The sequence below is a fragment of the Stegodyphus dumicola genome, chromosome 5, assembly GCF_044657685.1.
Source record: "Stegodyphus dumicola isolate Sdum_Otavi_A_Nest chromosome 5, ASM4465768v1".
Lineage (NCBI taxonomy): Eukaryota > Metazoa > Arthropoda > Arachnida > Araneae > Eresidae > Stegodyphus > Stegodyphus dumicola.
In genome coordinates this window covers 46,889,040-46,903,785 of record NC_140772.1, presented here as the reverse complement: position 1 = coordinate 46,903,785, position 14,746 = coordinate 46,889,040, and the positions used below count along the sequence as shown (strand labels likewise).

Here is a 14,746-nt window from a genome sequence, read left to right as displayed (position 1 = left end):
ATATCTTTTCATTAAAACTAATCTCTTTCTCGCGTTTTTTAAATGCCCTTAGATAACCGTGATTTTGAATTAACCGTCGATGTAATTCTCGTTAAATCAGAAGGGTGACTGTGTTAATCTTTTCAAGTATTTCTTTAACCATTTTGGAAATAAAATGTTCAAATAGTTCAGATGTTCAGTTTTAGGGAAATCCGTGTTATTATCTCGGATAAATACTGGGTTAATTTTTTAATTAACATGAAGTAAAGATTACTGAATTCATGCTAAATTTTAGTATTAAGAATGGAAGAGGATTTAAAAGCTATTAAGTATAATTTCGTTCATGAGAAGAGGGACACAGCTTAAATATTCACTCACGTCCTGAGCAAAATATAAAAGATTTACAGTCCTACCTGGTTATGCACTCACGACTACGAACCGTTCCCTGCATGCACATCAATAACGCTTTTCACCTGGTGCTCCCGTTCCGTAGCTCTTCTGCTTCTGCCGCGACCAAGCGTTTTGCCACAGCAGATCAGGGGGAGTCACGTGATCCCGCCCAACAAACGCGACCATTTTACACATTCACGTGATGCTGCGCGAAGGGGGGAGATTCACTCTCGGGTAGAAAGAAGGAGAAAAGAAGTCCCGGAAATGTTCCGTATTGTTCTTCATCTATTGCTTCGGTTTCGATTTATCTGCGTGCATCATAGCAAGGTCAACGTCCTCGTGCACAAACGAAAACGATCTGCGACCGCTGTGGCCGTTCTTCCTGGTACGTCGAACGAAAACATCGGAGGTATTTTCCGGTACAGCGGAGAAGCTACCGTTAGGAGCAGTAACGGTCCGGGTTGGGTTGATAATTTCAATCTGGAAATGTCTGTTGGAATCAGCATGTAGAAATAATAAAGACGAATTTTTCCCTGAATTACGGATACAGAATTAATACGAACACAGAATATGTAATTGATTTTTGATGGAATTATTGTGATTGATATATTTCTTTATGATTCTAAGCGTTTTCCCTTGCAAATGCAATAAAACAGTTACATAAAACTTTCTGAGAGATCCACTTTTGATAACAGCAAAGGATACAGGACGCACAGCAACAGAAAGAGTTCATTCCTTTAGGGCAAATGTGAATGCAGTGTATACAATAAACTCGCTATTAACCGGCGGCGAATTAACCAAACTTTGTTTTATTTATTTATTTATTTAAAGAAATGTTTGCTTTCGATGGAACGATGGAAAAATTACCATAACAAACCACTAATTGACAAATTAATCTTGAGTTTCAATAACATTATTCTTCTATCGTACATATAGGTCTTTGATACCAATTATAACTTAATTTATTCAATTATGATAATTATTCTTCCAGTATTTACGTTGCGTTCTTTTGTTTTGAATACTTAACCTTACATACATAGCATAATTACTTACTTAACATAGACTTATTCTATGGATGAAATTGATCGAAACTGCACGTAAATTGTTAACAGTGTTTTTCTGTTAATCATTATACTATAGGTTATTTTTCTCTACTTTGTTTTCATAACTGTCTCGTATTAACACAGTTTTGAGTTAATTACTGATGTCATTCCCGGTATTATTCGGTATCGGGAGTTTATGTATTGTTGAATTTATTTATAAAATAATACCCCGTTTTCAGATAGGCGTATTCGTAAATCAAAGATTTAAGACGACAAAACAAGAAAATAAGCAGGTAAAATGAAAAATATGACTTAGGTCTGAGACAAGTGCTAAGGGAATCAGTGGTCCCAGGCACAAGTTTACGACAACCTTATTTACCTGATTTAAATCTTATTAGATGTGTTTTTTAATTGGCATCGAAAATTAAACTACTTTCAAGCACAGATGCATTAGCTAACAAGAATTACGAACTCATCATACAGATACAAAACAGATAGTAAATATGAAAGACTAAACACAACCACCTATTTAACATTTGATTTGATTTGTGGTTTTACTAAGTGCTCGAAGTCTAGACAACACATAAAACCAAGATGCGATTCAGTTCAAGACCCTTCAACTGTATCACGTGATCTTAGGCTGGTAGGTGAAAGTATTATTTCTGAAGGATAGCTTACGCCTAACGTTTTGCGTGGTACTAGGACTATGCCTGGACATGACTTTTTACTTCCCTGTCATATTTTGTATCAGCTACCAGACATAATAAGTTTTGCTTTTTAATGATGTTTGTTTGTTTGCTGTCTAGTCCATAATTTATAGAAGAACGGTTGCCAGAGTCTCAAGGAGGCGCTATTTAATGATGCAAGAAATTATAACATTCCACCCCTGTGTGCTCTTGCAGTACATGGTAAACACATTCAGCTAGCAATATTTCGAATAGCAGAGAAGGGGCACTTGTTTCTCATGTTTCGTGCTTCAAAATGTTTATTCCCATCAGCAATTGAGCGGCAAAGCCGCTGAACACTAGTAGTTCAGTCCGAGGTTCAAATCCCGCAAATCGCCTTGGCTGCATGGGCGCTTTTGTGGTTTTCTCCATGTGTAACGTGTATAAGAGCCAGTTTCTCTTAGAACGTCCTCCACGAAGGCATCCCTTCCCTTAGGCAGACAGCCCTCGAGTCTTGCCGTAATCAAATAAACCAACCAAAAAGTGTAATGGTCTCTAATGTGGGGCTCGAACTAAAATGCGGTTGAAGAAATTTTCCATTATCTGAATTTGGTCGACTGGGTTTTGTGGATCTCCCCCAAACGATTTCAAGTAATTGAGAGTATAAGGAAACATCACATTCTCTCCTGCGTACTCTCGTGGTGAATGTAATTAGCACATATCCAGACAGCTATCGGAAGAACCGCGGTTGGAACCCCGGCGACGGCACATTTGGCTTTTTCAAGCTTTTTGATCCGATATTCATTTCAACTTATCGAAAATTAGGAATAATCGAAGATCGAATAAAAAGAATTTTGTTTTAATCATCTATCATCTTCAAGAATACATTTATATTACAAACGGCCGAACAGGTAAGAATCACTGAAGTTCGATCTGGGTTGAAATCTCAGCGAACGGGTTGGCTGCGTGAAAGATTCTTTTTTATAACCCAGAAGGGCGTTAGCTTGAATGGGCTCTTAGTTTAGAAACGAGATTTTGCATTGTCCACTATGCGAATCACTTTTCAAATTGTCTCCTCCAAATATTATCGCCTTGTATTATTTTTAAAGAAATTAAAATAATGAAGAATCTGCATGTAGGTATGTATAGTCCTCGCAGTGTGAAAAAACGACGGCGCCTAGAGCCATCAAATTCTGAATAATGTAGTCCCCCACTCGAACATGTATAGCTGGAATTTTTACTTTTGTATTTCATATTTCGTAAAACTTGAATTAATTTTTGGTTAAAAAATTTAACGTTCTGAGAGCGAGCCTTTTATCTCCAGCGCACGAGAATGTCTATCGGAAATTCTAAAGATATGCTGTTTTAAGTATTTTGTGATTTTACTGTTGAATTGAATTTTATGTGGACTAAGTGTGAAAAATATGATTTTTAATACATTTAAAACATAAAAAGTTAATAAAAAAACATACAAAATTTCGTAAGCCTATCTAACTAACAATGTTGAATATTGGTATGATGAACTGAGAAAAAACTGGGGAAAAAATATAAAATTGTATGTCAACACTTAAAACATTGCATCGCTAATTCTAAACATATGCTGCAATGTTCTTTTTTTTTTTAATTTTGTAACTTTTCTATTGAAATTCATGTGGCCGCACTGCGAAAATAATGATGTTTCATAACGAAGCTAAAGAGAAATGGGTTAGCAGGAGTGAGCGCAACAGCAGACTGGTGGACTGTGAGCTAAGAGAGAGCTTAAAAAAACTTAACAAATCCTTTTGGGCAATCATTAAAATCTGAACCCTTTCATATTTTTTTAACCCCATGCATAATATGAATACGATCCAGTTTCCCTTAAAAATCCTCCACGAAGACAATCTTTCCTTTAGGCAGAAGCCATAATGGGCAAAACTCAATTAAGACTGTATACAATAAAGAACTGCTCATTGATTCTCGTACCAATGAAAAGAGTTCGATAATTCCGCAGTTTTAGCCAAGAGAAGCTAAGGAGCTAACTTCAGCTGTTCTGTGTGTAAATACACGTTTTCTTTATGCAATAACTTTTCTTATACCAGCTTTTCCTCATGTAAATACACGTTATTTAGGGGGGGAGGAACATTTTTTCTTTAGGATTATAGTATATCTAACAAGAGAGGTCTTTCAACCTAGGATGTTATCCTGGTTTGAGGAAAAATCTCACAGCTAATTCTACACATTAATAAAGAAAAGTTCCCGCCGAAATAACAGCTGAATAACAATAACAGAGCTAATTCAGAAAAAAATGAATAAATATCGGGTTTTTGATCGCCAAAGACAAGCTTTCTCAAAATATTTGGCATGCTGCATTTTACTTCCGGCAACTTACCAAAGAAGAAGAATCGATCTATATAATTTTATTTGTAACGTATACTTTGAAATTAAGTAATAAAATTGTTCAAATTTTATTTACAGTAAGACCCCGCTTAACGCTGTTTCGTTTAGCGCTGTTTCGGTTTAGCGCTCTTTTATTTCAACCCGGGGATTCCACGAAATCGCTCGCAGCATACGGGGATTTCCCGAAATATTATGCAGCGATAGGTTTCAAATACATATCCGAAAGAGTGTACTTGTATTTCTTGTTTGGTGCGGTATTGTACAGACATATTTTGAAGGGGTAAATGTGGAAGATGTCGAAGAAATAATTCAAGAAGCAGCGGCTAGTCTTTCTAATGATGAGCTCAAGGAATTAACTGAACAAGAAGAAAACAAAAATGTTGACAGCAGTGATTCAGAAGAAGAGCAAAAAGAATTTTCGATGGCGTTTGTAAAAAGGAGTTTGTCTACCATAACTGAAATAATGGATCAATTCATTGAAAATGATTCGAATTTTGACAGGAGCTCAAAAGTAAGGCGTGGTGTTAGAGATGCTCTATCCGTTTATGAAGAACTTTTAAGAGAACAACGCAAAAGAAAAAGGCAAACAACATTAGATGCTTTTGTCACAAAAAGGCAGAACACTGAAAACGCGGAAGGCTAACTAAATATGACTGACTGAGAATTTTATTTGTTTTTTTTTTTTTAAGAATATTCGTTTTGTTATTTATATTTTGTTTTTATTTTTGCAAGAAATAATAATGTGGTATTAATTTGGGCTTTAAGAAATAAATGTTTGGTTTTATTTTTATTAAAAAACATACTTTTTAAATTTAATACCTAACCAATTTCCTAGCCATCTTCCCCTTAACCCCAATATTTACATGTAAAGATAGCCTCGTTTAGCGCTGTTTCGCATTACGCTCTAGTTTGATGGAACGTATCCCCCGCGTTAAGCGGGGTCTTACTGTATATTAGTAAATGTTTATTAGTTGCTTATATATTTATATAATAGAAAACTCTTGTCTACAGCTCAATTTGAATTTAGGATACAAGACGCAAATATTTATTAATATTTCGAAGATATTACATTTTTTTCTCTACTCGAATTTCATCTTTTGAAAACCTTTTTGCTTCTATATATTTCAGATATAATTACTAAAAGGCTCTTGCATAAACGATGCAATAAAAAATGCACAGTAACGTCTTGAATGTACTTTATTAATAAGGGCTAAAGTCTCCATACGGAGTTTGTTTACGATGGATTAATATTGTAATAATTCCTTTATGCTGTTTGATTAACAGCTCGCTTTTAAATGTATGAATTTACATCCTTTTACATGAATGTCCGGGAATGAATCCTTATGCCATTAGTCTGCCATTAGTTGGCCATCAGAAAATGAGTGAATGAAATTGTTAAAGAGAGGTGGTTTGAACCCGGGTTCAAATCATGGTGAAATGAATGGCTGAATGGGTATTTCCGTGTTTTTCAGCATATGTTGTAAAGGAGTTTAATAATGAACTCTAATAAAATTTTCTTGAAGCAAAAACTTGAAAAAATGGCTATGGCCTAGGCAAGATTCGAGCTACTGACCTTTCAGTTTCCAGCTGGACGTGCTAATCACTTACTCCACAGAGCACGAGGGAAAGCAACAATGTAACACGAATAAGATCCAATTTCCCTTAAAAACTTCTCAAAAGCATTTCCCTCTTAGGAGGACGGCCTTAGTATATTTTTCTATGAAAATAATAATCCAATTTTTTAAGGTTATCACTCAGCTTAAAACTGTCTCCGTTAAACTGCACATGAAAAATCAGATGGCATTTTTATAATGTTTATGATTGGTTATATTTTTAAATTTTTTAATATGTGTTTAATTCTTTGATACATTTTAAGCTAAATCTTTTTCAAAGTATTAGATTGTAACGTGTGATGACTGATGAAATCTACTATTATAAATTTTATTATTCTAGTACTATATTTACCGAATTGAAACAAATTTGTACTTTACTTCAAATCGGTATGTTATAAAGTAGCTGTTTCGACCATTTTTTCGGATGCAGTTTATCTGCGTTATTGAGTTTTTCCGTACTAATCGGCACGTTGATTATAACTTAAAATATGTGTAGTTCGTGTAACATTAACATGACTGTAATACGAACCCTTTTATAATAATATAATTAAAATCCGTTTTCTAGTTGTTCATATAGTTGATAACATTTTACGCATAATAATAAAAAAGATTTATTATTAGCCCAAAGGCTGTTAGCCCAGAACAACTATTAATTTCGTTTTGGCATTGTGCGTTCATTCACGGCGAATCACTTTTAAAATTGTTACCACCAAATATTAGAGACCTGTATTATATTTAAAGAAATTAAATAATGAAGAATCTGCATAAATGTACGTATGTTTCCGCATTGTGATAAAACAACGGTACTCGGAGACGTCAAATTTTGAATAACGTACGTCTCCACCCGAATATGGGCATCTGGAAGCCCGAATTTGGAATTTGTTTTATTATCTATTTCATATTTTGTAAAGCATTTATGAGTTTTTGATTAAGATATTCAACGATTTCAAAGCGAGCAATGGCAACACTGTACGAAAAAAAAAATTATCTGCAGCGCGCGAGACTGTGTATCGGAAATAGTAAAGATACCCTCTTTTAAATTTTATGTGTTATTGCTGTTGAATAGAATTTTATGGTTTAAGTGTGAAGAACATGATACTTAATAAATAAAGGTAGCACTAAAAACATTAAAACAAAACCTCTTTGGGCGTAATATAAAATCTGAAAGCTTTCAGTTTTTTTTTTTTTTTTAATTGATTTTATTTTGCTTATATGTTTTTATTTTTACTCTTTATTTTTAGGATGGTATTTGATGAAAGGAATCAAACGCCTTTTTTATGCAGTGGTTTAAGTTAATGAAACAGTTTACAACTCTCTGAGAAAGTACATGTCAATAAACATTGCCCTGTTCATCTATGGCGTGCCAAACAATATTTATTTTAGGAATTTCACTTTACGCTTTAACCTGAAGAGCACAATTACATATTTAAACAATGCCGAATAATAATGCTTAGTGTCACTATTCAGATAAGAATAAAAAATATTCATCGTCAATGATGAGTTCTATGCACTTCCAGACAGAAACAATTGTTTACAAATTTTAAGGCATTCTTTTTGGTTCAGATTTTTTGTATTTAAGAACCGCTGTTTCGATATTACATTTTAAAAGCCTATGTCTCTTCATTAGTTCGATGAACAATAAATTATGTCCTTACATTCTCAGCAACTTCATGATTGAAATATCAAGTTTCTTCAAAATCTCTACTATTAAATAATGAAGAATCTGTTTGTGTATGCATGTTTGTTGGTTCCTCGCATTGCGTAAAGACGGCGACACTTAGAGCTACCAAATTTTGAACACACGTAGTCCTCCCCCCGAACAGCTGCATTTCGACAAAACTTTGAATTTCAAATTTGTTTTTGATTTATTTCATATTTTGTGAGAATTTAAAATATTTTGATTAATAAACTCAACGATTTGAAAGTGAACAGTTTTGACACTGCTCGAAATAAAACGTTTTTCTCTGCAAAATGTAAGATAAGATATTAGTCCTTCAATTTTTAATCAACAAATTTCGCTATTTAAAAGCAATGCGTTGCTACAGCCTGAAATAAAATAATTTTATCTTCTGCGCGCCGTGTTGCCATTCTATAAAACGTGAGATACTATTTAAATTTCAAATTTAATTCGTCTGATGTTAAGTAACAAACCAAGCAATTTAAAAGCAATAAACGCAATTCTTAAGAATACTTTTTTAATACTTTTTGTTCCTCTTTTAAGAATATATCATCTGGCAGCTCGCGAAGGAACATTCTGAAATGTTTGCGAAGTAGCATAATATAACTAAATCAGCAAACATCATCATGTTTTATATTTTTGCCACAACTTCAGAGGACATCTAAGTTTTTGTTATTATCGATTTCTAGATAAGTGGAATTATCCGTAATCTTCCATAAATACTGAAAATTATGGATAGGAGAGAAAATAAACTTGGTAAAGATTCTTACGTTTTTTTCGGAAGTGGTAACATGAAAAATCAACTGTGCCGCAGCATTCCAACAGTTACTAGCTGGGCGTGCTAACCACTTACATTACGAGAGCACGCATGTAGAAATGCTATTATTCCGTTCATCCTGTCTCTCCTAGAGGACAACTGGGTATAAGCGTGAATCCCCGTAGAACAAATCTAAGTGGTGTCTGGCTATCCTCGATTACATTTCATTTCGAGACCACAGGTATTTCGGATACGGGAAACATGAAAAATCAATTATGCTCTCTCCAGGATTCGAAACACGGATCTATCAGTTTGCTACGTGCTAACCACTCACACCACAAGAATACGCGCAGAGAATGCAATACCTTGCAACTATTCTAAAAACATTTCCGCTATATGGTTCACTGTTGAAAGCATACACGTAGAATCGAAGATGTGCTGCTAAAGAAGATTAAATGCTGAATAATGCAAGCGCCTATTGGAAATATCTAACACATCATAAAACAAGCATAACATAACCATTGATGCTTACTTCAATAAATAAATCATGATGATATAAGTTTAATGGAAATAAGAGATTAAATACAACGTAATTTTCTTTACATTTATCTACAATTTTATATCATAAATAATAAAAGTATGGAGTGCTCTTGATAAACTTATTAAGATAATGGTTTATTCTTTTGACTATGCAGTTCGATTATCAGAATTCGTTATTTAGGTGTCCATGCTTTTATTATTCTTGATATAAAACTTCAGATAAATTCTGCAAAGAGAATTATTTAATATCTTGTTCCCACTAAACTATATGATAAATTATTTGCTTCCTTTTAGTTTACTACTTCATGAGTTTTAAATAAAAGCTTATTTTATAAAAGCATTTTTTTAAATTATTTTAATTATTTTTTATTTTCTTCTTTTAAGTCTGAATGATACGTTATTAAATTATTCAACTGAAAAATCGTTTTCCAACCACGAAAAATGGCTTTCGTTAAAATTAGATAAAATGTAGATTGCAAGTAATTTTAAAAGCTAATCAATCGTTAAACTCTGTTGTTTTTGAGATGGTAAAAGGAAATGAACAATAAGTTTCAAATCTTTGTATAATGAAAGAGGAGAGAAACACGGTATTAATAAAATGGTAGAAGACTTCTACAATAAGCGTAATTTTTTTTCCAAGTTAATTCTTTTTAGAAAGGTGAGGGAGAAAATAGTATGACATAATGATATCATAACCTTGAAACTATGTTTCAAAACGATGCCCAGTGAAGATACTTTCCCCCTTCTGCAACATATATACTTCTAAATTTAGAAAATACCCCAATATATTTTCATCATTCTTGTTTTAAAAGAGAGTGAAGTAATTGTTTTTACAGTCTGTGAAAATTTCAAAATTTTGTTACTGATGCATTTTTGGATGTTGAAATTTTAAAATAATGGACGTCGAATAAGAAAAAAAAAATCCAGCGATTTCTCGAAAATTCACACACACACACACACACACAAAAAAAAAAAAAAAAAAAAAAAAAAAAAAAAATTGAGTAATAATGCTAAACTTTTCATATGCAATTCATTAAAAATATTTCTTTCCGATCTATGATACCAATAGATAACCAATTTTCAGATTTTTAGTTTGTTTGTTAAACGAAGATAACTGAAAAATCGTTTCAACATTAAAAATTAAAATTAAAACTTTGAAAATCTCCATCACATTGCATTGTCATTGACAAACAGTGTGTATCTGAGCTCGAAAGCTTTAGATTAAAAACTGATTACGAACTGTCACGAGCTCTAACATTTTAACCCAGGCGATTGGCAACAGTGCAGTTCTATTCATTCATTCATGTTTCAGCATTATATGAGAGCGGATGAGCGAGTCTAGCTTCTCCCTTAGAACGGATATTTCTCTTTGCTTTTGTATGTGATACAGAACTATCGATGCGTAGAACTTTAAACATTAACCTTGGAACTGTGAATTAATGTTCAAGTATGTAACTTTGTAAGTGTAATAAACGCTTGTGTTCCATTTCAATAGGCTGTTGATATTTAAGAATTCCAACTGAAAATAGATTTAGATGGAGCATTATCACAAACTTTTGACCACAGCGACAAGCACCATGATTGGGCTAAATAAAAGTTTATAAAAATAACGCCACAAACAGATATCAAATACGCTATGGTACTAGAAAAGACAACAATTTTAGATCACGAAAATTATATGCTGCCATTGTAATGATGTCAACTGAACAAGAGAACTACTGTACAGCAACACATCACTTAATTTGGGAATTCAGCACTTTTCACAACGATTATTCCATCATTTATCTCAATGGAAACTGGACTTAATCAACTTCTTCCAAAGGAATAAACCTTATTTACACATTTGCTTAAGAGGATGGTAAAAACACTCGTTGTTATAAAAAAAACACGAGATTAAATCTGCCAAAAGCAATCTGCGAAAGTCAAGATTAACGACTTTTAAAGGAGCGAAATGGAAATGCTGCCATTGTAATGATGTCAACTGAACAAGAGAACTACTGTACAGCAACACATCACTTAATTTGGGAATTCAGCACTTTTCACAACGATTATTCCATCATTTATCTCAATGGAAACTGGACTTAATCAACTTCTTCCAAAGGAATAAACCTTATTTACACATTTGCTTAAGAGGATGGTAAAAACACTCGTTGTTATAAAAAAAACACGAGATTAAATCTGCCAAAAGCAATCTGCGAAAGTCAAGATTAACGACTTTTAAAGGAGCGAAATGGAATCCTTAAGACTTCGGAATGAAAGAACGATTTCTATGAATTAATATTTTTACATAAGAGTAATGTTCTTAAGTCTTCACAAAAAATGTTTTAAATGAATAAATAAATAGTAAGATTCTGTATTGCATAACAGCTCTTACTATTATTATTATTATCTTTTTTGGGAGGGATGTGTTTTGGTCAGATGAAAGAGGATCAAATAAAAAGAAGGTTAAGAAGTTAATCAATTACAGGGGTCTTCAACATGAGTTCCATGGAACCCTGGGTAATTCCATGCAAGAGGCTTGTCAGTTCAAAATCAAAACTCGAAAAATATTTTGGACTTCATGTGGATAGCAAAAGCAATTAATTTAGGTTTTTTTTTATCTCTATAGTTACTGCTGTCTAGAGTAGTGTGAAGCAGATCAATTTTCCTCAATAATACCATAGGAAATAATGATTTCTTTCCATTTTTACTTCCCTGTACGAAGCAAAGGACGTATTGTAATCACGAAAAATTTTGGGTACCATATTTCAAACAAAGTGTTCATTTTGATCGCTATCGAATGAAATTTAACGTTGTTTTTGCGAGATATATGTACGCAAGGAAGGAATAAAGGATTCTTTCTCCCCAAACAAATTATAAAACTGATTTAAAATAGATTCAGAAGAGATTTTTTTCGTGGCTTCTGTACATACGTACAGAATCTCACATAACTCAGAACGTTGAAATTTTGTATATAGGATTGCTATAAAATGTAGTTGTGCACCTCCCTTTTTGGTTGCAATCGACCGCACCAAAGGTATACAAATATGTAAATAAAGGCATAAAGTAATAAATTTAGAACTAGTTTTTTTAATTGTTTTGTAATTATAAATATACCCACACTGTTACTCGGCTCAGCTCAGTTTTTTTTTTATTCTGATATAAGTGTAAATTGTGCATTTTTTTTTTTTTTTTTTTTTTTTTTTTTTTTTGCTTTAATTCTGCATTTTTTGCGACTGGGACCAAAAGGAAACTTTTAGTTTTGTGCACCAAAAAAACGTTTTTGGTCTGTTGGCCAATTGCTTGTATTTGCGGAGAAAATATAATTTTAATTATAAAAACTGTTTTTTTTAAATTGTTTTAACTGTAATTGGTGTTTTATGTTTTTCTATAGCTTTCAATTTTTAATTAAAATATTTTGAGTTTTTATGTACATTTGCCTTGCCGCGAAGTGAGAACTGAATTAATCGAATGAAAAATATATTTCATTTGAAATTCAAGGAAATAAGTTTAAATGAAATGTAAGAAAAAATGCGTATAATTTAATATTCCGTACAAGGAAGCCATGTATGTATGTGGTGTACACATCAGCTTTTTCATTTGAAGTAACGCTGATATATATTCAATGTATGCTTTCTTAATATTTACCTTTCTGAGAATGGCAAGTGTCCCACAAAATAATATTATGATTGTTATGTGTTTGTTCCCTGAACTGACAAAATGGAAAAGATAAATCGTCAATAACTGAACGAAGTCGTTTGCACTTAAAAGTGGAAAGAAAAAACAGCTTTTAATAATAAAAACGTAACTTTATACCAGCTTCGCTACAGGTACAGCTCGCTACAATTTTGGCCCCTCATACTGCTCACTGTGAACCTGACCCCCTGAATCCTTCAAAAAAAAAAAAAAAAAAAAAAAAAAAAAAAAAATCTGAAATGTTTCAGATTTTAAATTACGTCCAAAGGGGCGTTTTTTAACATTTTGTGTGTTACCTTTCTTTATTAAATATCATGTTCCTCGCACTTAAACCATAAGATCCAGTGCAACAGCAATATCGCAAAATAGTTTTAAAACGAGCATATCTTTAGAATTTCCGATACAGAGACTCACGCGCTGGAGATAAAAATGTTTTTTCTGCACAACGTTGCCATTGCTCGCTTTGAAATCCTTGAGTTTGTTAATCAAAAATTCGTCAAAGTTTTAAAAAATAGGAAATCGATCATAAAACAAATTTCAAATTTCAAATTTGGTCTTCCACATGCTCATATTCGTTGGAGGATTACGTTATTCAAAATTCGATGACTCTATGTACCGTTATTTTATGACAATGTGAGAAATATACATACATTTACGCAGATTTTCATTATTTAATTTCTTCAAATATAATGCAGGACTCTAACATTTTATGGCAACAGTTTGAAAAGTGAACCGACATTTATCCGTCCGACGCAAAATGCCAAAACGAAACTAATAGTCCTTCGGGATTCAAATCCCTTTGGACTTAAAAAAAAAAAAAAAAAAAAAAAAAAAAAAAAAGAGAAAAGAAAAGAAGAAGAAGAAGAAAAGGAAAGGAAAAGGGAGAACTTCCTTCAAAACTCATCAGTCAAGGAATGAGACTTATCAGTGGCATAAGCAAAAATTTCACACAGACCCATGATGTAAACCACCCATCCTTTCCAACCCCGCCCTCAATTAGGTCTATTGAGATACCCTCTAATAACTAAAAAAAATAACGCCCAACTGAGAATATTTATGCATCCTGTTGTATAGTGTGACTCAGCGGAAAGAGCAGGTGTGTCATCGGCTATTTGGGTTGTTTCCACCGCTAGCAAGCGCTTCGCGTTTCGTAGACAAATGTTATTTCCCGAAAAATAGGCCACGAGTTCCGCAAGGACAGGTAATGACATCCAATATTGAGCGAAATCTCCAAATTCCACTTAATATGCTTAGTAGTACGTCGTATGTTAATATTTCGTACACACTGGAAACATTTGTCTGTCGTACATTTTCTGAAATGGCGAAGGTGTATAAATAAATGGAACAGAGAGTTGTTCTGTTGTTTTCGTATTATTTGTTACTTCTTAATTCTTATATAATGTTAAAATAAAAGTCAAGCAAATGCTATTTCTGATTCTTATATAACACTGACATAAATGTCTAGCAAATTTTATTTCATCTTCCGATAACATGGCCGGTTCTGCTTTTTTTTTTTTTTTTTTTTTTTTTTCTTCCCTCAAAGAATTAGTACGGGAAGGCATTACCAGTTGACCTATGGTACATCGCTGGTGTCCCCCATACTTTTACCTTTACCTGTGTCAAAAGATAATAATGTTGCGAACCCAAATGAATAAATGTTCTTAGACCAGGGATGGGCAAACTACAGCCCGCCGGAAGGTTCTATCCGGCCCGTGGATAGAATTTTAATTTGCCAGTCAGAGGCAAATTAAAAGAAATATATATTTATATATTATAGATTCATCTCGTTTTCTAACTTTGTTTAAATATTATTTTTTTCTTCCTTTTCTCCAATGGACTGATGATCTTTTTACTTTCTTTATTTTTGTTCTACAAAACATAAATTGACGGAAATAGCAAGCACAGACAGCTTTCAATCGGTAAAGTGTTAAAAGCGGTAGTTCTTTGTTAGTTATAGTTTTAGATTGGCGCCAAACGCGTTATCTCTTTCTCGAGGAGCAGACATGTGGAATCCAATGTAGGTAAATTAG

General features: G+C 33.1%; 1 protein-coding gene across 2 annotated transcripts in view; it reads right to left on the bottom strand.

Moving 5' to 3' along the window:
- bdg (sodium-dependent transporter bedraggled) overlaps nucleotides 1-14,746 on the bottom strand; it is a 316,789-nt gene that overhangs the window by 118,317 nt on the left and 183,726 nt on the right. The window contains exon 1 of one of the 2 annotated variants that reach the window (XM_035349984.2): nucleotides 393-551. The exons of the other annotated variant lie outside the window; for it this stretch is intronic. The gene's annotated coding sequence lies outside the window, so the exon portion shown is untranslated. Of the gene's footprint in view, nucleotides 1-392; nucleotides 552-14,746 lie in introns of those variants that run through there. 2 annotated transcript variants of the gene reach the window in all.